General features: G+C 47.2%; 2 pseudogenes across 1 annotated transcript; both read left to right on the top strand.

The window, feature by feature from the left end:
* Positions 1 to 5,522: 5,522 nt before the first annotated feature.
* LOC144134419 (ipis-1 pseudogene) lies at positions 5,523 to 6,713 on the top strand (annotated as a pseudogene).
* A 9,104-nt stretch (positions 6,714 to 15,817) lies between these two features.
* Positions 15,818 to 22,230, top strand: LOC144135358 (ipis-1 pseudogene; annotated as a pseudogene). Its single transcript, XR_013315470.1, has 2 exons — positions 15,818 to 16,036; positions 20,773 to 22,230. The product of XR_013315470.1 is annotated as an ipis-1 pseudogene (transcript).
* Positions 22,231 to 24,770: the final 2,540 nt, after the last annotated feature.

Here is a 24,770-nt window from a genome sequence, read left to right as displayed (position 1 = left end):
GTTTTTACCCGACGATGCAACAACGACTGACGGAAGTCGAAGTAGCGCGGTTTTACGCCTAGTCGCATGGTTGCGACAGCAACTAGAGGAGTTGGGTCTGAAAAAATTTGTCCCGGATACACATCGGAAGGCGGCGTCAACGGCAACACTCCCTGTTGAGGCTTCTGGCTCATTCAGTAAAGGACATCTGTCGCCACACAGGGAGACGAGTTCAGGTAGGTTTCCTTTTTTTCTGATTCGCCGTTTTGCTATTTCTTACACAGACAGTACAGTATGAAACTTTATCTAACGATGGTAGGCGCTTGGGCCGATTGATGCACTTTCGGTAAAGAACATGAAACAACGCGGACAGACGGGGAACGTTTAAAGATATTCAAAACTGTCCTTGGGCAAACACGTGCATGCTGTCCGCAGTCGACTGGTCTTTACACTCTATACCGTGTTCCAAAGCGACTTTGCCGCCATTCCCCGCCGCGGTAGCTTTGTGGTTAGGGTGATCGACTGCCAAGCCCGAAAACGTAGGTTCGATCCTGGCCGATGGTAGCAGCTTTTCGTCGGAGTCGAAACGCAAGGCGTCCGTGTATACTGTGCGATGCCAGTGCACAAGAATCGTATACGTGGTTGGAATTGGTCCGGAGCCCTCCCGGACGGCGTCCCTTTTGGAACGTGTCGCCGTGGGACACCATATACCACGACTTTTCAGTGGAACGAACCAACGAGTGAACAGTCCGAAGAACGAGATAATGCTATAGACCTGGATTACTGCGTCGTCATCAAGGCGCCGGTTCCTACACGTGTTACTGGTTCAATTAACATGCGAAAATGGGCCGCTTAGCACAGAGTCATCCTGTGGCGCCTAAAGCAAGGGGACACTATCTTCCACCCGCGAGGGTTATCTATCCACTTCCCAGCTCTGTATTTTACACCGTGCCCAGAAGTCAAAACGAAGCAGGCAAGCTTCCATGGACTGATTGCTTAGTAGCGATATCTAGATGCTGAAGCCTATGCAAACAGCGAGGGTCTGGAGGACTCATCTTGCAATTTTGATGCTTTATTTCCAACACGGGCGCAGCCGCACTTTCATTTAGTGCCCGTCAGGGTCACTTTTAATGCTTCACGCGAAGGTTCATCGTTGGCACGCATCGTGCCGAAGGCGTTAGTCTTCAGAAGTTACGCAATTACTGCTAATATTCGCATCGCGACCAGGCGCTGATAACACGGCGATAATATATAAAAGAAAAATCAAAGTGCTACAAGCCAGGGATCTCGGAGCGCTGTCTTCACCGACGCGGGATACAGCCGCTGCCGCTAGTGAACCCATTCTGTGCAAGTTTAGACGGGCGGAGAGTACACACGGTTTCGACGTTTGTAAACAAACACGGATGCTGTTGATGATGCTAGCCATAAAGCACTTCTGGTATTAAAAGCGCAGCGTTTGAAAAGTTTTGCGCTGGTGGGAACGGCGCGTATCGCAAAGGTTTTGATAAGGCCCCGAGGCAGAAGGCGCGCCAGCTTAGAATGCTTCTCTTCAAATAGGAGGTGTTCCGGGGCTATATCCATGTGTTGCGAGAACGAAAAAAACGTTCGACGAAGCCATTCATATGAATGCGGCACTCCTATGCAAAATCGAGAAAACGAACGTCTAATAAGATAAACAAAAAGCATCGAAAACCGCCTGAGCACGCCCATCTCTGATGACAGGCAGCCGGCGTAAACTGGACCTCTGGCCGCGCGCTCCGCTGTTGCCATTTCATTTCGCGCCGACAGTACAGTCTCGGCAGGCGGCACGGACAATCGAGGTATACCACGCTAAGTACAACAGAATCAAGTAGCGAATTTCCCTACCATCGATCTTAAGAAGAAGCATGAAGGACAGCATATTAAAGGACCCAGAAAACTAGACATATTGCTAACGTGGCCTGACTTTCCAGTTGGCTTGTCATCGGTGCGTAAGCCCCACTTTTATGGCTGTGCCTATTGCTCTGTATGCCTTCGATGTGTCGAAATTGCCCAAATACCAACCCATCCACCCAAGCAGCACAGGTAATTGACCCAATACTGGAAATATATTGGAAAAGGCCGGTCCTACAAAGGACCAAGGTGAAACAATCCATTTCCAATATTTGGGCCGATTACCTTTGCTGCTTGGCCACATGCCTGGCCAATTTACTTGAGCTTAATAATTGATAATAATAATTGGTTTTTGGGGAAAGGAAATGGCGCAGTATCTGTCTCATATATGGTTGGACACCTGAACCGCGCCGTAAGGGAAGGGATAAAGGAGGGAGTGAAAGAAAAAAGGAAAAAAGAGGTGCCGTAGTGGAGGGCTCCGGAATAATTTCGACCACCTGGGGATCTTTAACGTGCACTGACATCGCACAGCACACGGGCGCCTTAGCGTTTTTCCTCCATAAAAACGCAGCCGCCGCGGTCGGGTTCGAACCCGGGAACTCCGGATCAGTAGCCGAGCGCCCTAACCACTGAGCCACCGCGGCGGGTCATTACTTGAGCTCCGGACTCGGTTCTCGGGCGCTGCGAACTCGCCAATATGTAGTACATCCTTACGAGTAACTGGGGCGAAGCCCAAAACACTGCGATTGCAAGGATTAGCCGATTAATTTTCTTTTTCCTTAAATCTAAATGTGGCATTCATTTGCGAGCAATGTTAAACGTATACTCTGATTTCCCATGCTTCTAATGCAAAATTACAGGTTCGATGAGCGCTAACAGGCGCGCAATAACATAAGGATATCTGATTTTTTTTTCGGGTCAGAGCAAGTGCTGGTTTTAAGCAAGTGCAGAAAGGACCCCAGACCATTAAAAAGACCAATTTACGCAGTTTAGTTTATTTATTTATTTATTCAAAATACCTCACGGCTGAGGGTATCGCACAGGTGGTACAGGCAATCGATCAAAAGTAGGAAATAAACCAGATATAAACCAGAAAAACAAACAAAAACACATAGTGCAATATAATAAAAACACTCAGCGGTCATTTATTTATTCAAAATACATATACATCCTTACAGCAGAGTCGCCGCGGTGGCTCAGTGGTGACGTTGCTCGGCTGCTGACCCAAAAGGCACGGGCTCGATCCCGACCGCGGTGGTCCTATCTCGATGGAGGCAAAATGCTAGAGCCCCGTGTACTGTGCGATGTCAGCGCACGTTAAAGAACCTCAGATGGTCGAAATTATCCGGAGCCCTCGTATACAGCGTCCCTTATAGCCTTAGTCGCTTTGGGACGTTAAGCCTATAAAAGCATAAAGCCAAACCTTGATGATGATTATGGATTTTTATGGCGCAAGGGCACCTATGGCCAAAGAGCACCATGACGCAAGGTATTTTCGACTGCTCAAGGTAGGGTCAAAGCCTTATTTCCCAAGCATTTCACCCTAAATAAGCCGAGCACCAGGCCTGGGGAAAAGCTTGTACCCATTGTATCACCGGTGGGTACCCCGCGGCAATGGGGATCGAACCCCGCACCTCTAGCATGCGAGGCGGATGCTCAACCAATTCGCCACCGCTGCGGTGGATCAAGCCAAACTAAGACGGATCTTAAAGGTCCTCTATTTTTTTTGTCAGTCTTAACGTCATATCCCCAGCAGAACCGATAATCGGCCCAATATTGGTAATGTATTGGCTAAGGACGGTCATACAAAGGACCACAGTGAAACCATACATCTATAATATTGGGCCGGTTACCTGCACTGCTTGGGATGCTAACCTATACGGTCCTTTTGGCCGCCGCGGTGGCTGAGTGGTTACGGCGTTCGGCTGCTGGCCCGAACGACGCGGGCTAAATCCCGGCCGCGGCGGTCGATTTTCGATTGAGGCGAAATTCCAGAGGCCCGTGTACTGTGCGATGTCAGTGCACGTTAAAGGACCCCAGGTGGTCGAAATTTCCGGATCCCTTCACTACGGCGTCTCTCATAGCCTGAGTCGCTTTGGGACGTTAAACCCCCATAAACTAAACTAAACTATACGGTCCTTTTAGCAAAGATTCGATCATCGGATCCTACTAATATCCAGTACAGAATAAGGCGGAGTTCACTAAGGTGGCAGACTGGGCATGTTGGTGATTCATAATGGAAATGTACAGCGCAAATACAGACAAGGACACAAGAAAGAATGATATGGAACACACGAGCTCTGTGTGTTCCATGTCATTATTTCTTGCTTGTGTCCTTGTCTGTATTTGCGCTGTACATTTCCATTAAGGCGGAGTGTAACAGAGCTGAGTGACAGGTTAGCTTTATACGACGAAATATGTCAATGTGACCTAAACTCGTAAGGTTTAGAGCGCAGTGAGAATTGTAAACACTGTTCGGACAACCAGCTGCTGGCAAAAAGCACTGCACTTTATCGTTGAAGATCGCAACTAGCTCGCCATTTACAGAGAGTTAATAATCATCGTTTGCTTATGAAGTAGTTAGGCTAGAGTTTTAGCCCTGTCTTAAATGCAAACTATGTGGGCGGGTTTTTCAGCTCAGAGCTCAAAATTTCGGCACGTGGTTAGGTATTGTGCGTTACTTGGTCCCCAAGAAACTTGAGCATCCGAGAGCATGCTGTGAATATTGTTACAAACCTCGAATCAATACATTAATGCGCATGCTAATTCTTACCTTCCGAGGAGCATAACAGGTTGGAAACGATTTGCCAGCATCTCGTTCACAGTCCAGAACGTTAACATTTTAAACAGCTATTTCCAGTTCGCACTAAGATGTTTTTCCAATGCAACATCTACGCCTTTCCACTTGGTGATTGTATCTCGCCCAAGGTGAACACCGGAGGTGTACGATGTTTTACTTTTTATTGTTGTCTTATTTACCAGATTTCATATCTATTGTTCACTAACACTTAATATCTGAAATAAATTATTATGTTGCAAAAAATGTGACGGTGTAATTGAAGGTGAACCTCATATTTTTGTATAATTGCAAGTGAACATCTACTCCACACGTGTTTCATCCCACCACTGTAACGTCACCACGGCCAACATTATTTCTAAATAATACAAGAAATAATAACCACTATAGAGACATATCTCAGCAGCAAGTGGTGCCTTAACATGACGTCACAACAAGTAGTAGGAGCATTGATTTGACATGTCTTAAAAGAGCAAAAAATGGCAACATTTGACAAATTCTCACTTTCTTCTCTGTTACAAAGCATGGCGATACTAATCAAGAATTCAAGAAAGCGACTTCTTCACAGCAGTTGCTCTTTACGCATTCTACTTGTGGATCTTTTCTCTTCTTCTACCCCTCCTGCCAGGCTCTCATTCCCAGCTAGACTGCAATGAATTCTTTAAGAAAGTGACTGTTAATGACGGAGTGTCACGTTCTTAACGACTGGAACGAAGGATGAATGTGTTATCAATTGCTGTACGCTAGTGCTACTTATTCATGTGGTAGTGCTACTTAGGGGAAAGACGAATAACAAAATTTTAGATCGCATAATTCAACAGAAGTAAGGGTTGAAATATTGTTATTCCTTCATCGCAGGTATAAAACAGCAGCTATGGCCGCAAGCATTTCCAGCCACCCGTTCCTGGACTTTTCCGTAAACGTGTACAAGCAGCTCGTCTCGCAAAGAAGCCGCCGAGGAAACATCATCTACTCACCAGTGAGCATCTGCGGTGCACTTTCGATGCTGCTTGCCGGAGCGCGCGGAAATACCGCAACTGAGCTGTCTGCCGTTCTGCGGACGCTGGAGTGTTACCCTTTCTATCATTACTTTCACGTTTTTTTCTCCAACGACTCCAGGGCCATCGATGGTGTTAAGGTGCATTCCGCAAACCGGATATTCTGTGACCAGGCGTTTCCTGTTTTGCACTCCTACCGCTCCCTCCTGTGCAACACGCACGGAGCCGCTATCGAGGCCGTCGACTTCAGGAAAGACTTTGAGAATGTTCGTCGGAGAATCAACTCGTGGATCGAGATTGTCACCGCATCGAACATAAAAGGTTATCTATCTCCCGGAAGGCTAGATGCACTGGCCACTATGATAATCGTCAATGCCGTCCACTTTAAAGGACTCTGGCAGTTCTATTTTAACCCCACAAAGATGTCTCGTTCCTGTTTCTTCGGATCTATGGGCATTAGGGAAGTTTCCATGATGTGCCAGGTGGTGAAATACAAAACGGCTAGTTGCGATGACCTCAACGTGAGGGCTATGGAGATACCATTCCGGGGCGGCTTAAGTTCTATGGTTGTGATTGTACCGAATGAAATCAACGGTCTTTTCACGCTTGAACAGCGTTTAACAGCTCCGAAACTCAATAGCCTACTGAAGAACCTCTGCTATAGAGGCGACACCACCCTTTATCTTCCCAAGTTCAAGCTGGAGCTGGCTGTGGACTTCAAGGTGCCCTTGCAGGGTATAGGCATCAAGGACTTGTTCACCCCGGAAGCTGACCTTTCTGGCATCAGCGAGACGGCAGATCTTTTCGCAAGTGGTTTCTTCCACAAAGCCAGTCTAGAAGTTGACGAATGCGGCAAACAACCGCATCCTGCTGACCTTGAGGCCACGTCCTCCCAATGCGACCCGGTGCTGAGTCTCAATTCTCAGTTGATCGTAAACCGGCCATTTATGTTTCTCGTGCGTGCCTCTGAAACAGACGTCGTACATTGTATGGGGTCAGTTCGCGATTTTGAACGGAATCATGTGGCTGATAATAGTTTTAAGACTTGGAGCCTCCCGCCGCGCTAAGCTTGCATGTGGTGCTGGGAGGATTTATTTGTTCTAACTCAAAAAAAAACTACTCCTGATGACAGTCGTGTGTTAGAACTGGCGGTAGGTAAGCTCCTCTGTGCCGTGCAGCAGCTGGCCAGAGCCGTCATACACGAGGAGCTCCAGGACCATCTCCTCGTGTACACCGACAGCTCAGTGACCCGAGACAGTTGCTCCCTTGCAGCGGCGGCTACATTCCCCGCCCTGCGACTGCACAGCCAGCAACACGCTACCTTCCTGGACTCCTCCAACACGGCGGAGTTGACGGGGATGCGGCTCGGGCTGGACCTGCTGCTCACCCTCTGCCCTCCCCGCCCAGGAGTGCTCTGCTGTGTGAATCCCCCGCCACCCTCAGCCGCCTGCAATCTAACGGCCGCGGTACCCCACTAGTACGGGACATTCACTCGCGCAGAGAGGATGTGCCGTGCGTGCACAGTGGGTACCCGGTGACTGCGGCATCGCCGGCAACGAAGAAGCTGACGACATCGCGACTGCCGCACATCAACTACCCGCCAGCGATCTGCCCCTTGCGCTTGAGGACGTGCGTGTGGTCATCCAGGAACATCTCCGACGGAAGCACCCCGACCTACTTATCGCCGGAGGTGAGCTCATCGACAGCATCACCGGCTGTCGCGCACTTACGCGCCCGCAACGTGCAATGATCCTCCGCGCGCGCATTGGCTGCGTGTGGCTCGGGGAACGACGGGAGCGTCACGGAATCGCGACGAGTGATGTGTGTGACGGACGCGATGCAGTGGAAACACTTGAGCACCTACTCCTTCACTGTGCCGCGTTTGCCGATGCTCGTCGCGATATGCTTGCGACCTATAGAGCGCTGGGCATACTACCAGACTCCCTCAAAACGCTTTTGTGGCCGCAGGGCAGTGCGCGCACCCGTGAGCGATCCTTCGTGAGCCTCTGTGCATTCCTCAGACAGACGGGCTCGACGTCCCGTCTGTTCTCCGCTAGGTAGTTGCACACAGTGACCGAACGCTCCGCGAGTTGTACCTTGGACGCATAACAACTGGACGCCCCACTCCAGTTGTGGTCAACTTAGTGCTGTGCGCGTGTGTTTTTATTCCTGCATCATGAACTAATCACGCGCACAACCTGGACACATTTGTTATTGTGTAAATAGTTTGTGTACATTACTTCTCCCCTATCCTCTCTTCCTTTCCCCTCACCTCTTTCATTTCATTTCTCCATTCTGCCTGCTGTCCTTTACTTCCGCTGCCCCAGCTCGGTGCTTCAGTACCGATGGCAGATGCCGGGGCTAACAAAAATCTTTTCCGTCCGTTTTATTATATATTTTAATAAAACCACTTACTACTACTACTACTTCTACTTCTCGGCACCAGAAGACGTTTCAGATTCTTGGCACGTTCTTTTTTTTTTCGTTTTTTCTCGTAAAGCTGAGTTGTAACTGCTATATACATGGGAGCAGTTTTCACAACTGCGTGGCCGTTGCCGCTCTGTTGAAGCTCGTCCCTCTGGCGGCGACGAGTGACAGCTCGTTAGTTTGTACTACGAGAGAAACATGGGACCAGAGGATCTCATGACTGCTCACGGCTGGAGTAACAGATTACGCGCACATACCTTTTTTTCCCTCGAATCCCGAGCGGTTGCTGTGAGTTCGGTGCAGTGCATCAGCAAGGTGTTGGTGTTATACTGAGGTGTTGCTATAGCGCAAATTGAAGGCTGTCAGCACTGATTGTGAGCCTGATCTTAATTTTTTAATGAGCAGCGTGGTTCAACATATTGAACGTGGAAATATTGCATATTGCAAAACTCGTTGAATTGGCTTTCCCACGTTGCATGTTTGTAAAATGGCGTCACTGCGTGTAGTATCCTTGCCAGAATCAGAGTAACTGCTTCTACCTCATAAAATACACGTCTGTATTTGCTGCGCAAGAAATGGAGTAACAAATGTGAAACGCGTATTTTTGGATATCTTGGATCACATTACCGATAAATAATGTTCGAAGTCTGGGCTCACATTCGATGCTCACGGTCTAGAATTTTACAATACAATCTTGCCGCCCGAAATCATATAAACTTTATTAGTCGGTTATTCATTTAACTTTTGCGCTCAGTCAGGTATAAAATGCCTGCCTTCGCGTACAATCCACGTGCGCAGACTGAACCGACATATCTCTCACGGGTTTCTAAATAAAAATCTGTAAACGTTAAAAGAACCACCCGCCTTAAAACTCTTGCGATGTCCAAGGTGGAATATGGGTGGGTATGGGGGTACTCCATCTCAAAAATGATGCTCAAAAATTCGAAATTTTCAAAAAAAAACCTGCGAGGTTTATGCTTGAGAAATATGCCTAGAGTCTATTATTATTATTATTATTATTATTATTATTATTATTATTATTATTATTATTATTATTATTATTATTCGGAGTTAACTTTTTTTTTGGCAGATCGGTGAGCGAGCTGCAAGGTCAACTTATACGCGGCAATATACTCTTTGCATTGCATGTTGTGACCTCTGTAGAGTTCTTTAGGGCGTGCTCGCGGTATCTGCGCGTTACTTGCGCAAAGCCTTTTTAGAGGCCTTAATTTAAAGGAAAAAAGCGCTTCAATTACGCGAGTAAGTACTGTAGAAGAAGTATAACCATGGACTACTTCCAATGGAGTACGCTGTGCTCTGGCTTTGGAGAAGTGCAGCTGTTCGGGAAAAGCAGAATGAAATATGGCACAAGCGTATACTATATATGGCATATATGGCACATATGGCATATATGGCATAATTATATGGTATATATTGCACGAGCGTATGGCACGAGCGTTCACTGCGCGAAAGCACGTCGGAGCACATTCTTTTCTTAGGATTCACTGAAATGCAGCCGGCGTGGCCCACCTCAGATGGTTACTCGTTCGTCGAACTGGTCAGTATGTGCTTCAGTGGTACGATTCATTTGCTCAAAAAGAAAGGCAGAACTCTGAGAAAACTGCGGTCTTTTTCAACGTAATCAAGTGTATACACGTGTGTGCACTGCCAGAGATAAAGGACGCGCCTTTCGATGGAGCATGCGCATTTTACATATTCCAGATATTTTTTTTTTGAGAATTGCGCAATCCTGCAAAGCCAGAGTGCGGCGCACGCTCTCTGCAAGTGTGACTACGCTCCTCCTATAATAAAACGTTTCGAAGAAAAAGCTTCAGCTGAGCAGGAAATCGAAAAGATCAACATTAAGTCGTGATCAGGGCGCGCTGCTTCCTGGCTACCCCTGAAACGAGTGTCATTCCTTTACAGCAACGTAGGCCAATGTATACATAATTTTGAGCATCGCGGCGGCTTTCATCGTACATGTCCAGAACTCTAGCAGTTTAATTAGCCAATAATTTACAGATACCTCTCGTCTTTAAGTTCCCACAGATGACTAAACGATGAAATCAGCGCAAACAATAGCTTCACACCGCCGAAAATCTTCGCCCGGGAGCAGTTTCATAGCGCGCACGGTATGCTGAAGGCTCGCCTTTCTCGAATGGAGATAACGGTACCCTGTTGCACCGTTCACACCATGGAAGGTGTGCGATCTGGAGAATTTAGATTGATATCTCGCAAAGAATTTCCGAAGGTTTAGGAGATTTAGCGGAAGTGTTTTCCTTGAACGGAAGCAGCGCTCGTTGCCGGCAAGAGTTTCTCCTCAAGATATCGCTGTTTAGAAACACACGTGCGAAGACGGGAATGGCACCCCTGAAGTTAATAAAGCCTTTTCAATATAGTTGCAGACCTATAATTGTTTCACAGAAATTGCGATGGTAACAATAAATTCGGAGTCTCTTGACACGCAATGCAGATTATGCGGGGAGAAGGCGGACCTATATCATATGGCAAGGACCTGACAACGAAATATGGCTATCGACGTCATCATCAACCTGGCTACGCCCACCACAGAGCTAAGGCCTCTCCCGTGTTTCTACAATTAACCCAGTCCTTTGCCAGTTGCGCCCACAGTATGCACGCAAACTTGTTAATCGCACCCACCCACCTAACTTCCTGCTGCCCCCTGCTACACTATGGGCAGTCCAGCGATGGCGTAGAGGTAGAGCGTCCGCCTCTCGTGCAAGAGGACCGGGGCTCGAATCCCGGAGCCGCGCAATTCCCCACCGGATGTAAAAAAAAAAAACTCCGCGTGTTGATGGAATTCCATAGCCAGGCCTGGAGTGCGGCCTGACCTCGGTGACCAGAACTTACAACGCACTACCTCACCAGAACAGGATTTGGCCACCCTGGTGTAGAACTTGGTCACAATCGTCTATGAACAAGCCAATTATCGACGTCAATGACCAGCCAACGTAGGGAGGTGAAGCCAGAAAGAACTCATCGAACGAGCCAACGTAGCAGCCCAAGAACTCCTGAGTACTGAGGACTCCAGAGGAACCTGAGGACTGAGAACTCCAACGACCAATACAACCTCCTAAAGAGTTTCAATAAAGTGTTTTCTCTACTGCAAGTTAGTGCCTTGTCATACGTTAGGAAGTGCATACCCTCGGTGTACGGTGTTTATTGAGGATTTTGCTCACTTACATAACCTTTTTCCCCGTAGGTCAACAAGAGGTGTCTTTGTTATGGGTGTTAGAGGTGTCTTTGTCACAGGTGACAATGTAGTAGTTCTGCTTGATACATGAAAAGGGAATAAACACTCTCCATCTCCTTTTGGTCGTAGAGAGAGTGCACAGGCAGTTCTACTCTTTCCCGGAGTAAGAGTTTCACTCCTTATTCAATCTGAGCACAGTAAATAGCTGCTAGACAGTGTGCGGTAACCAGTACGCCCTGATAGGGTAATAGCTCTTAGAGTGCATGTGACTGACCGGGAAGACAAAAAGTTATTCATTGCATGCCCTGAATTCATTACGAACAGTAAGCGCCATTTGAACTCTAGGTTTTGATAGCTGTGCTATTAAAATAAACGGAGGGTTTCGCCATTCAATTGTTCTTCCTGCAGATATAATTGTATAGGAAGCGTTGTTGGGATGCTCTTGACTGATTGTTAAAATTAGTCTTTTTGACGTATTCAGAAGGCTTCTACGGCATAGTGACACAAAGGTTGGAGGCCATCAGGAAACAAGGGAATAATGTTAATTAGCTAGTTAACTGATTTACGTTGATCAACTTTTTTACATATCAGGCGCCTGGCTGCAATTAGCCAATTCTAGGCGACCGTTGTTAATAAACATATCAGTTTTATCGTTTCGAAAATACGATAACCCTCGGCCACTTACAGTGGGGCACTGCTTTTGGCGCGGGCTTTTCGAAAGCTCGCGCCTTTTGCCACAAGATGGCCATAATTTGTTGAGCCTCAGTCTTCTAAAAATGGATATGGCAGTTTATAACGGTCATTTAAAGATCGCTAAATGCGACCATGCGCCTAACTGTAACAGTTACGTTAGTTACCGTGTACTAATTAACCAGCTTGGATGTTAACATTAATCACTTGCTCTATGATATCCGCCAAAAATAATATTGTTATGCCCCAGAAGCCGTCTTCACGCCTCAAAAAGCGTATCTATTAAAATTAGTGGTGGGTGTACCTGGATTTTCTCTGACTTTGTCGGGAAATCCATATGTTGTAAGCAGCTATAGAGGAAATATGAGTGACGTTTAACGAAATTATACCAAAAAAAAGCAGCACTGAACCACTATTACGTCACATTCTAATACCACAGCAATTTCTTACGACAGCCATCATCCCATTATAATATCGCGAGCAGCATACTACAGAATGTGTAACATTTCAAGTTTGTTTTTTTCCTATCATCATCATCATCATCATCATCATCATCCTTACTACACCCACTGCAGGGCAAAGGCCTCTCCCATGTCTCTCCAATTAACCCTATCCTTTGCCAGCTGCGTCCACCCTTTGCCTGCAAACTTCTTAATCTCATCCGCCCACCTAACCTTCTGCCGCCCCCAGCTACGCTTACTTTCTCTTGGAATCCACTCCGTTACCCTTAAGTACCAGCGGTTATCTTGCCTTCGCATTACATGCCCTGCCCAAGCCCATTTCTTTCTCTTGATTTCGACTAGGATGTCATTAACCCGTGTTTGTTCCCTCACCCACTCTGCCCGCTTCCGATCTCTTAACGTTACACCTATCATTTTTCTTTCCATGGCTCGCTGCGTTGTCCTTAACTTAAGCTGAACTCTTTTCGTTAGCCTCCACGTTTCTGCCCCGTAGGTGAGTACCGGTAAGATTATGCTGTTGTACACTTTCCTCTTGAGGGAAATTGGTAAACTGCCACTCATGATCTGCGAGAATTTGCCATATGCGCTCCACCCCATTCTTATCTTTCTAGTTATCTCCCTCTCATGATCCGGATCAGCTGTCACTACCTGCCCTAAGTAGACGTATTCCGTCACAATTTCTAGGCTCTCGCTGCCAATTGTGAACTGTTGTTCTCTTGCTAGGCTGTTGAACATTGCCTTGGTTTTCTGCATGTTAATTTTTAGACCCATCGATCTGCTCTGCCTGTCTAACTCATTGATCATGATTTGCAGTTCACCTCCTGAGTGACTCAGCAAGGCAACGTCATCCGCAAATCGCAGATTATTTAGGTATTCTCCATTTATTCTTATTCCCAACTGTTCCCAATTCCCAATTTTTTCCTATAGATGCGACGAAGTTCCGCTCTTGGCTTATAACTGGAAGACAGCTCGGGAAAGCAGCTTTTGTCAAAAAGCAGCATACTTTATCATCGAAGATCGCAATGAGGTCGCCATGCGGACAGTTAATAATGTTCGTTTGTTTAGCGATTATTAGGCAAGATGCTTCACGCTGTCTTCCCTTCAAGATATATCAGCCCGCTTTTTCAAGCAAGGGATCGTGACATCTGCCACATCTGATCTGTCATTATCCGACCGATCAGTGCTATATCGTTCCTCTGAAGTAAGCAACGAGCCTTAATGACGACGTCAGAAGCAGCATTCGCCGCAGTGACCGGACACGCCTACAAAAAGCGAACGCAGCTAACATTTCGTGTATTGTCACATTCAGCTCGGTTAGCAGGTCAACGCTAACCATTGAAGCATAGATAACGTCTAGAGTAGTTCTTCACAGCAGCTGTACCTTGCTCCTGCTGTTCGTTCGCAACTGTTAAGAATGCGGCCAATCAGAAATGCTGAGACCCACAATGTGCTGCTAGTCTTGTAATCCTGCTGAACAGATTTGCTCCTAACGAAGATGGCGTTTAAGTAGAGGTCGAAAACCTGAGATAACAGTGGTGGCCTGAAACTCAATTCTGCCAAAACCGGCAGAGGAAATATGGCTTGTCTACTTATGCCCAGCACGAGAAAATCTCTTTCGGACCCATGAAATAATGCCGTCACTTTGCTCGCTGACTCACTAATTCCATCTAGCACGAAAGATATGTGTATTGAATCAGTGCTACTTGCGGTTTCGGGACCTATCTTTTGCGGAATGAACATGGCCTGGGGGCTGAAGAAGGCTTTTTGACGTATGCAGAAGGCTTCTACGGCATAGTGACAAAAATGTTGGAGGCCATCAGAAAACAAGGGAATAATACTCCTCCTGTTCATTCGCAACCGTTAAGAAAGCGGCCAATCAAAAATGCTGAGACTCACAATGTGCTGCTAGTCTTGTAATCCTGCTGAACAGATTTGCTCCTAATGAAGATGGCGTTTAAGTACAGGTCGAAAACCTGAGATAACAGTGGCGGCCTGAGACTCAATTCTGCCAAAACCGGCAGAGGAAAAATGGCCGGCTTGTCTACTTACGCCCAGCACGAGAAAATCTCTTTCGGGCCCATGAAATAATATCCTCACTTTGCGAGCAAAGTGAGGACATTATAATTCCATCTAGCACGAAAGATATGTATTGAATGCGTGCTACTTGCGGTTTCGGGACCTATCTTTTGTTGAATGAACATGGCCTGGGGGCTGAAGAAGGCTGCAAGTTTTCGCGCACGCATAATCCATTGATCAATCACTTGGCAAAATATAGGAAAGTAGAGATCAAACCTTCAAGCGCTGCGACGCACAGATAATACGAATGCGAATAGATAAGCTGGTAGATATGGCAAAGCAGACCATCCCAGTGCATGACAAGTCTTCTCATCGCTGCCAAGTGCGCTGTTGTCGTTCAGATTCGCCGCACTAAATATAGCACTTCGGTTCAGGCTCCCGTGGAAGCTTGATAGCAATGTTAGTGTGGGATATCAATATACGGAATTATATCGAATGATTGTAGGTGCGCCAGCCTGCCAGAAATCACATGACCAGCGCCAGTGACGTAGCAGTGCACGCCTAAAAAATGCTTTGGGCGGGTCCCTTGGTTTCCGAGCAATCGTTCCGTAAACTTTGGATGCATTACAGAAGTGTTAAAGCCTTCTGAGAGGTTATATAGAGTCTAGCGTGATTTGAAGGTTATCGCGCGAGCGTCGACCGAAAACAGGAACAGTGCCATGGCCCAGAATCCTCTGCCGTGACGAGGGAGGTATCAGGCCATCTTCCCTCACTCTCATTGCTGTTCCTTAAGCAGCCGCCACTCCCTTCTCCGCAAGTAGCTTTTTAACTTTCTTTTTTCTTCATTGAACAGACAGTGATTGTATTGCGCGCGACGTATTCTTCGGTATTATCTGGAATTGGACGCTACGAAGGTGCATCTGGCGTGGGTAACAGCAGTTGCATCCTTCTGCAGAAATCTTTTCTGAAATTTTATTGACCGACAAAGACAGCATGACGAGGCGAAGTTGTGATGGTGTATGTTTTGAACTCAGAAAGCGGTTCAAATGAAAGCAGTGCTAAGGCACAGTTTTACTAAACCTTTCCCACCAACTTTGTTATCGTCCGTGAAGATAAGAGGTAATCAAGCCCACACTAGATTGCAAAGGATGGAAATCTTAGAATAAACAGAAAGGGTGAAAACTTCGTCGCGGAAGTGATGATTGTAACATGGAACAGCGAACGAGGGAGAGAAGAATGCGAAATCGGGATTTTCTTCGTTGCAAAACCGGCCGCTAGGGGCCTGGGACGCAAGGCCGATAGAGGGTCGCGCGATAGCCTTCAAATCACGCTAGACTGCATTCCTCGCCCATGCCACTGGTGCTCTGTTTTTTACTCGCCGGTGCAACAACGACTGATGGAAATAGAAATGGGATGCTTTTTAGCCTGGTCGCACAATTGCGGCGGTAACTAGAGGCGTTCGGTCTCGATACAATCTTCCCTGATACACGGCAGAAGGCGGCGTCAACGACAACACTCCCTGTTCAGGCTTCTGGCTCTCTGAAGAAAGTACATCTGTCATCGCGCAGGGAGACGCGTTCAGGTGGGTTTATTATTCTTTGATGCGCCACTTTGGTAGTTCTTACATCGGTAGTACTGCATGAAACTTTCTCTAATTATTGTAGGTACTTGGGCTGGTTGGTGTACAGTACGTACATTCGGTAATGAGTATGAAACACCACGTAAAGGCAGGCAGTGTGTGAACACATGTAAAAACAGTCTTTGGGCAAATGCGTGCAAGGACAACGCTTTAATTTTCATTCTGTCTGGTATCGATGCGTGTTCCAAAACTACTCTGCCGCCCTTCCTCGCCGCGGTAGCTCTGTGGTTAGGGAGGTCGACTGCCGCGGAGCCTGAGGATGTGTGCTTGACGTTGGCCGCTGGTTTTCGATGGAGGCGGAACTCAAGGTGCCCATTTATATACTGTGTGCTTTCTGTGAACAAGAAGCCCAGGTGGTAGTAACTGATTTCAAGCCCTTCCCGGCGGCGTTCCTCATATTCCACGTCGCTTTGAGGCATACCATGGCTTTGCCGTCGAAAGAACGAAGGAGCGAACAAACGGAAGAAGGAGATAACGCCAGACAAGAGATACTGCTTGCTGCTTCGTTATCAAGACACCAGCTCTTACTCGCGTAAGAGGTTAATATAACATGCGAAAATGGGCCGCTTAACGAAGAGTAACGAACAGCCGCGGCCGCCAGCGAAGCCGCCCTGCACAGTATGGTACACTGTTAAAGAGACCATGCGGTCACGTGAAGTTGGCTTCACGCCCACAACGCATCGATTACCTCTTGTTGCTACTGAATTGGCTTTTTCCATTCTGTGGTCGCGTTTCGTGCAAAATAAGCAACATTTTCTCCTGGCGAGGTTATTCACATGTGAGTGACTTGGTTCATATGCCACTCAACGCGTGCAGTACACTTTGAGTGGAATATGAACCAAGTCACTCACACGTGGATAATCTAGTCCCGAGAAAATGTTGCTCATTTCGCACGAAACGCGACCACAGAATAGAAAAAGCCAATTCAGTAGCAACAAGAGGTAATCGATGCGTTGTGGGCGTGAAAGATGAGATCCATGCAAGGGGACAGAATGCCGAAAAAAACTCCGGACCATAATCAGCTCGGCATTCTTTCCGGCCTTCTGCAGCAGCGCATCGCGGAAAGTCAACTTCACGCGACCGCATGTTCCCTTTAACTGTGTGCCATACTGCGCATGTCGCGATCAGCGGAAAGTATATGATAGTGCATTCCAGGGGTAATGCAAGATAACGAAATTCAAAGGAAACAGAAGCAGACCCATAGTAATCTTGATCAGCGCGCCTATCTATGATGAAGACATGCAGACAGCGTAAACTGAAACTTTTGTCCACGCTGTCGGCTATTCGCATTTCATTTCACACCGATAGTACAGTCTCAGCAGGCGGCACGGACAATCAAGGTATACCACGCTATGTACAGGGTTGGTCAAAAGTTCCCAGGCCACAGGGCCTGTTTTTGAGCAGCATAGTCTGTCAGTTACATCTCCGAAACTCAGACGATCTCTAGAAGATAAAAGAAGTATCGCTCTAGCCTCTGAGAACCTAGATAGCTTTATCGGCATCTTAAGTGCCCGAATATACTGATGAAAAGCAGACCCTGTGGCCTGTGAACTGCTGACCCACCCTGTACATTATGAAGTATCGACTTGCCCCGGTCATCGGTCCTAAAAAGGGGCCTGTAGACGAACGTATAAAAGGCCCAGAGAAGTAGAAATTTATTCAACGTCAGCTGACCTTCGAGCGAGGGTCCCGCGCCCCCCTTTTACGCCTGTGCCTACTGCTCGATACGCGTTCAATTTCTCAAACTAGTCCAAACGTCGACCCATCCACATGCCCTGCCAATTTAGTCGAGCTTGTCGTAGCGCAGGGGTTCACTCGAACCCGGGCTCTGTTGGGTATCGTGTCCGAGCCTTCGGGCTGAGGAAAGATGAAAATTGAAGGTTGGGAAAACAAAAAAAAAACAGGCGGGTTTATTGGCACTTTGAAGAAATTTATTTACATAATTGAGAAACGAGCAAACAGTCACAAATTAAAAGTTCATAGCGTCTAGCCTTGTCGTCAACGCCCAGAGCGTTCGTTCCGGCTCAAGATGCCCCTTTCACCACACGAGGCAGAGATCGGAAGGGTCGCCGCACATAGCACGCGGAATGGGCGCTTCCCCCTGTGGGAATGGGCGAGGAGGATACGGAGGTCCGCTGCTACTTCGCCCAAAGCTGCACGTCCATCCAAACCAGGCACTTGTCAGTCACGGTTAATTTCGGGAAGGCGACGTTGCCCGCTTTCTTTCGTCGTCTTGTCCATCGTGGGTCGCGTCTCGCGGCGAACCCGACATAGGGGACGCCATCTCCTCCCCTCCTGAAGAGCGTGGGAAAGATTCCGCAGGTAGTTTCCCGGAGACATCCTTTATTTATTTTTCGTAGGGTCAACGAGGGGGTCAAACGACGTGTCCCCAGCAGGGTTGTAACAGCTTTTGAGAGTTGGTTTTGTGTGCCGCGAACTTTGCGTGTAGCGTTTCGATGAAGCCGAAACGCAAAAGGCGCCCGTGCGCTGTGCGATGTCACTGCACATTAAAGACCCCCGGGTGGTCCAAATTATTTCGGAGCCCTCCACTACGGCACCTCTTTCTTCCTTTCTTCTTTCACTCCCTCCTTCATCCCTTCCCTTACGGGGCGGTTCAGATGTCCGCCAGTATGTGAGACAGACACTGCGCCATTTTCTTTCCCCCAAAACCAGTTTTCATTTTTCTAATGCCCGCCGTTTTCCACTGTACTGTACGTCATAAGCGGTTCTGCTGGCGTGGGAGCGCAGGGCCCAATCAAGCGTCGACGGCTGTCGATTTCCACCCTTTGTGTAGCGTCAGGAGCGTTTTTTCCTTGGTGCCTGCGGGAGATCTGCTAACACAATTCCAGGGGGCTTCCTCCTCCAACGTAACAGCGCCGTGAAGCTGACTTCGGCATCGGCCCCTTTTTTGTGTATGCTTGCGGGAGGCTCGCGAGCAGTGCGCGTCGGGAAATCTCGCGTATCCTGTATTGCCCAGAGGGGTACAGCGACCTTAAGCTAACATAATGAAAACAAAGCCAAAGAGTCCATAAATGAAGCGTGACCTTATAGACCCGTTCAACGGACAACCCGGCGTCGTAGCTGGCGTCGCGTGTCGAGAAAATACGGGATTTGTCAAAAAGGTTGTGACGTACCAATCACATGACCTCACTGCGTAGTTGAAACACCACCCAACAGTCATATAGTGCAACAGGGATGACGTCACTGCACTCTTTGTCGTTGGTCTACAGGGTCGTGACGTCCATACATCACCATTAATTACGTAGCGCCTCTGAAGACAAGCGGTTGCGTTGAAAAGAAAAATGGGCAAGCCGGGATTCGAACGGCTGAACCTTAGGTCGTGAGCTGAGCGCGCTACACCTTGGCCACTGAGGTAGTTTCCTTCGACTTAAAGGGACGCCGAGTGCGTCTTGGAGCTAAATAATGAAAGTGAAGAACAGTGTCTGCGAAACGATATAGAAATTGGACCCCAGGCTACTAAAGAGACCCAATAACGCTATCGTGCCATGCCCATAAGGCGGAGCTTAAGTGTCCGTCGAATTTTCTGAGTGCGTCATAACGTCATATGAATGCTAATCCTACGATCCTTCAGCATATATTATATAGTCGGATCCTACTAATATCAAGGGCAGTACATTGTGTAGTGTGAAAAAGCTGAGAGCGAGCTTTGCTTAATACCACGAAGTATTTGTCACTGCGACCTAAACTCTTAAGGTCTAAAACGCTAAGAATATTGTAAAAACAGTTCGGACAAGCAGCTTCTGGCAACAGGTAGCCCACACTATCGTCGAAGTTCGCAACGGGTTCGCCGTGTGCAGAGAGTTAATAATTGTCGTTTGCAGCAAGGAATTAGCCTAACGCTTAGCGCTACCCTCACTTAAAAAAATGTGGGCGGCTTTTTCAGTTCAAAGCGTGACATTTTACGCATGTCGTTATTAACCGAACTACTCTCATACCTCTGCGACAAGACTGTCTAAAGCATTCGATCACAATTAGTAGTAGGGACACTGATTGGAGATGTCTTCATACAGGAAATGAAGGTAACATTTAGGTAATTCTCGCATTTGCCTCTTTTATGAAAATAGCGGTACTACTGAATAATTCAGGACATCGGCTTCTTCGGAGCAGGTTCACTGTACGCCTTCTATTTGCTGGGGATCTTTTCTGTACTTCTACCCCTCCTACCAGGCTCTCATTTCCATAAAGACTGCAATGAATTCCTAAAAAAAGTGGCTGTTAATAACGGAGTTTCACATTATTTACCCCTGGCACGTGTGATGAATGTGTAATGAATTGCTGCTCATTAGTGCTACTTGGCATCCACGGCGGCTCAGTGGTTATGGCGCTCGGCTGCTGACCCGAAAGACGCGGGTTCGATCTCGGTCGCGGCGGTCGAATTTCGATGGAGGCTAAATTCTAGAGGCCCGTGTACTGTGCGATGTCAGAGCATTTTAAAGAACCCCAGGTGGCGGAAATTTCCGGAGGCCTTCACTGCAGCGTTCCTCATAGCCTGAGTAGCTTTGGGACGTTACACCCCAATAGCCCATAAACCAAACTAGTGCTACTTATTCCTGCGAGTTCTTTCTCCTACCAAATATCTAAGGGGAAAGACTAATAATAGAATCTTAGACAATATTGAACAGCAGCAAACGTCCAAATATTGTTCTCCTCCACCGCAGGTACAAACAGCAGCTATGGCCTCAACCCTCCCCGACCACCCATACCTGGACTTTGCTGTGAAGCTGCACAAACAGCTCGTCTCGCAAAGCGATCGCCGAGAAAACATCCTCCACTCACCGCTGAGCATCTCCGCTGCGCTTTCGATGATGCTTGCCGGAGCTCGCGGAAAGACTGCAACGGAGCTGCGCGCAGTTTTGCGCTCGCAGGACAGTTGCATTTTCTACCGCCACTTTGACGGTTTGTTCTCCAACGACGCCAGTGCCACCGATGGCGTTAAGGTGCATTCCGTGAACCGCATATACTGTGACCAGGCGTTTCCTGTTTTGCACTCCTACCGCTCCCTCCTGTGGGACACGTACGGAGCCGCTATCGAGTCCGTCGACTTCAGGGAAGACTTTGAGAATGTTCGTCAGCGAATCAACTCATGGATCGAGAATGTCACCGAATCGAAGATAAAAGGTTATCTATGTCCCGAAAGCCTAGACGCACTGACCACAATGATCCTCGTCAGTGCCGTCCATATTAAAGGCTTCTGGGAGTGCCAGTTCAGCCCCACAAAGACGATCAGTTCCTGTTTCTTCGGATCGAAGGCCATTAGGGAAGCCTTCATGATGAACCAGATGGGCCAATATAAAACAGCTAGCTGCGATGACCTCAACGTGAGGGCTGTGGAGATACCATACCGGGGTGGCAAGAGCACTATGGTTGTGATTCTACCGAATGAAAGGAACGGACTTTTCGCTCTCGAAAAGCGTTTAACGGCTCCGAAACTCGGTCATCTACTGAAGAACCTCTGCTATAGAGGCGACGTCTTCCTGTATCTGCCCAAGTTCAAGTTGGAGCAGGCTGTTGACTTCAAGGTGACCTTGCAGGGTATAGGCATCAAGGACTTGTTCACCCCGGAAGCTGACCTTTCTGACGTCAGCGAGGCGGCGAATCTTTTCCCAACAGGCTTGTTCCACAAAGTCGTTCTGGAAGTTAACGAAGACGGCAAAGAAGTTCATCCTGCTTACGCTGTGACCATGATGTTCAAGCAAGCCACGCTGCTGAACTTGAATTGTCAGTTTGTCGTAGACCGGCCATTCATGTTTCTTGTCCGTGTCCCCGAAACAGACATCGTGCTGTGTATGGGATCAGTTCGCGATTTGTGAACGGAATTATGTAGCAGTTTTGAATTTTGAGTCTTGGAGCCTTACGCGGCACTGAATTTGCATGTGGCGCTGGGAGGATTTTTTATTTCTTGTAACATGAAACAAAAGAAAAAGCGCGCACGCCGCAATTTCCGGGCACGGCACGTGTTGACGGTCCTCCAGGCCATTGAAGTCTGGAGGTAGGAGTTTCGCTGTCTACGTGAGGGACGAACGCCGTTGGTGCGTAGCCGCGGAAACCGTGAAAGGGTTCCCGTTGTGTGTGCGAGTACCTTGGGGTAAGAGCCGAACCACCGTACGGGTGATGCGAAAACTCTGTCATCTTAGTACTGTGTTGATGGTCGGGACGGCGGAACCTGGCTTTGGGGGAGGGGGGGATCTTGGTCGAGCCCCTGTTAGGTTACCCTGTCTTGGAGGGCCGAAGACACCGGCAACATTCTCCTGTGGTCTGGAGGTACGCTTGGAGGCCGAGGACCGCACTATTGGTGAAATTCGGGTGCTCGCCCTCCAAGAAGGCATGGAAAAGAGCTCGAAGATATCAGAAATTCGGAAAAAAAAATCCCGGTGTCCCCATTCCCTCCTAATTCCTACAACCACGACCCTATATCCCACATCCCCCCCATTCCCAAATCCCATCCCTACCCACTACTTCCCAGTGGAGGTCGGGGGAGTCTGCCCGGGCCCGCTCCTCCGGCCGTGGGTCGTTGTAATAGCTATTCCTACATTGACTTCTTTCCAGCTTCGGATGGCAGTCTCAGTTGACCAAGGGCCTGATCTTTTATATTAAAATTGTGATTATACCTGCAGTACCTTTGTGGTCAGGGCGAGGCCTCATTTCTTTAATAATTTCAAATGCATCAATCTACAATATGTCCCATGTGACATCTGGCCGCACTTCTTGGCCCCAGAGGACGACTGAAACTCTGGGCATGCGATTTTTTTGTGTCCTCGTAACGCTGAACCCTCGCTGTTACACTGAAGGGACATTTACAAGTGGTCAGCCCTTGCCACTCTGTGGGAAGCCCGTTCTTCTGCCGGGGAGGAGTGACAGCTCGTGATTCGGTGCTCCGTAGCGAAACTCAGGAGCAGAGAGTCGCAGTACTGTGTCGAGCTACAGTGATACATTAAGCGCGCAGAGTTTTGATATCCGGGAATCCAAAATGGCTGCTTTGAATTCAGAGCAGTGCATCAGCAAGGCATTCGTGTTATATTAAGTTATTACATTGCTGAACTGAAGGTCGTCAATACTCAACGCGAATCCGTCTTCAAAATTTCCTTCATCAGCTGTGTGGTTCAAAATATCGAATGTCAAAATTCGTTGAAGTGGCTTTCCCACGTTGCATGTTTAAAAATGTGTGTCGCTTGGCGTTATAGCGTTGCTATAATTACGTTAATGGCTTCTACTTCATAAAATACGCAAGTCTGTATTGGCTGCACACGAAATCAAGCAACACCAGGCTATTAATGTGCAGCACGGGAAAGCTAACTAAACGCGCTTCCAAGTGCTCATTTTTTATATTTGATACTTGGATCACACTGCCGGTAAATAATCCTTATAAACATGGCTTACCTACGATGTTGACGGCCTTTAATTTCGCAACAAAAATCTTCCGCGTAAGGTGGAAGAGTTTATTCGTCCATTTATTTATTGAATAATCTATATAATGTTGAGCTCTATCACGTACACCACGTCTGCCTTGCGGTCCAATCCGCAAGCACAGACCGAACCGATGTAAAAAAAAAAAAAACACCTCGTATAATGCTCTTCTGAGGTCGAAGTGATACGCGTTGCTACGGTGGGACTCCTACTCAAGAAAGGACCCCAAAAAATTGGGACCTTTTCTAAGAACCCTGTAAGGTTTATATTTAGGAAATATAAAGTGACTGGCACTCCGTGTATGCTTGTGCGATTAAATGAAATTCCAAGGTTGCAAATACCTCAAAACGAGTCGTCACACCAATCGTTTTTCGTGTCCAACGACTTCTTAAATGAATTGGAATTGCGAAGGTAGTCGCTGAGCTGAAATTTTTGGGCTTTATATATATATATATATATATATATATATATATATATATATATATATATATATATATATATATATATATATATATATATATATATATATATAGTGTGTGGTACTCTACAACGCCCAGCGATCACATGACATCGTGAGACCAGCAGTTCTGTCCTGTTATGCGCAGTTGCGCTGCACCCGTGTGCGACTAGATGACTAAGACAGCACTCGCATATATATATATATATATATATATATATATATATATATATATATATATATATATATATATATATATATATATATATATATATATATATATATTATATATAAGCAGGCAAGGCAAAGGAATTGAGGGGCTCGTTTGACAAGCATATGAGGGAAGCCAACAGTTCGGATGTCCTAAGTTCGGATCCCACCGGCGGCATGGTTGTTTTTTCTGCTGCTTTAAAGGAACTTTCTTTAAGCAACAGATTAATCGAAGCATTATTGTCCGATTGATCAGCACTACAATGTAAAAAATAGAAACATTCCAATATACACCTTTGTTTCGGTAACTGTTCTCGTGTATATATATATATATATATATATATATATATATATATATATATATATATATATATATATATATATATATATATATATATATATATATATATATATATATATATATATATGTATATATCAGCGCCCGAGGCGTGATTCCGGAGAAAGCGCTGCTGGGGCACTTTCACGCTTTCCGCGGGGCGGCACCTTACTATAGGAAGACAGAAGACGAGAGCCGAGTCTCCGAAGATGGAATCGCTGCTTGGCGCGAGTGGCTGCTAAGCCCCC

The sequence above is a fragment of the Amblyomma americanum genome, chromosome 5 (genome assembly GCF_052857255.1).
Source record: "Amblyomma americanum isolate KBUSLIRL-KWMA chromosome 5, ASM5285725v1, whole genome shotgun sequence".
NCBI lineage: Eukaryota > Metazoa > Arthropoda > Arachnida > Ixodida > Ixodidae > Amblyomma > Amblyomma americanum.
The sequence above is the reverse complement of the archived record's forward strand: the minus strand, read 5'-3'. Positions and strand labels throughout refer to the sequence as shown.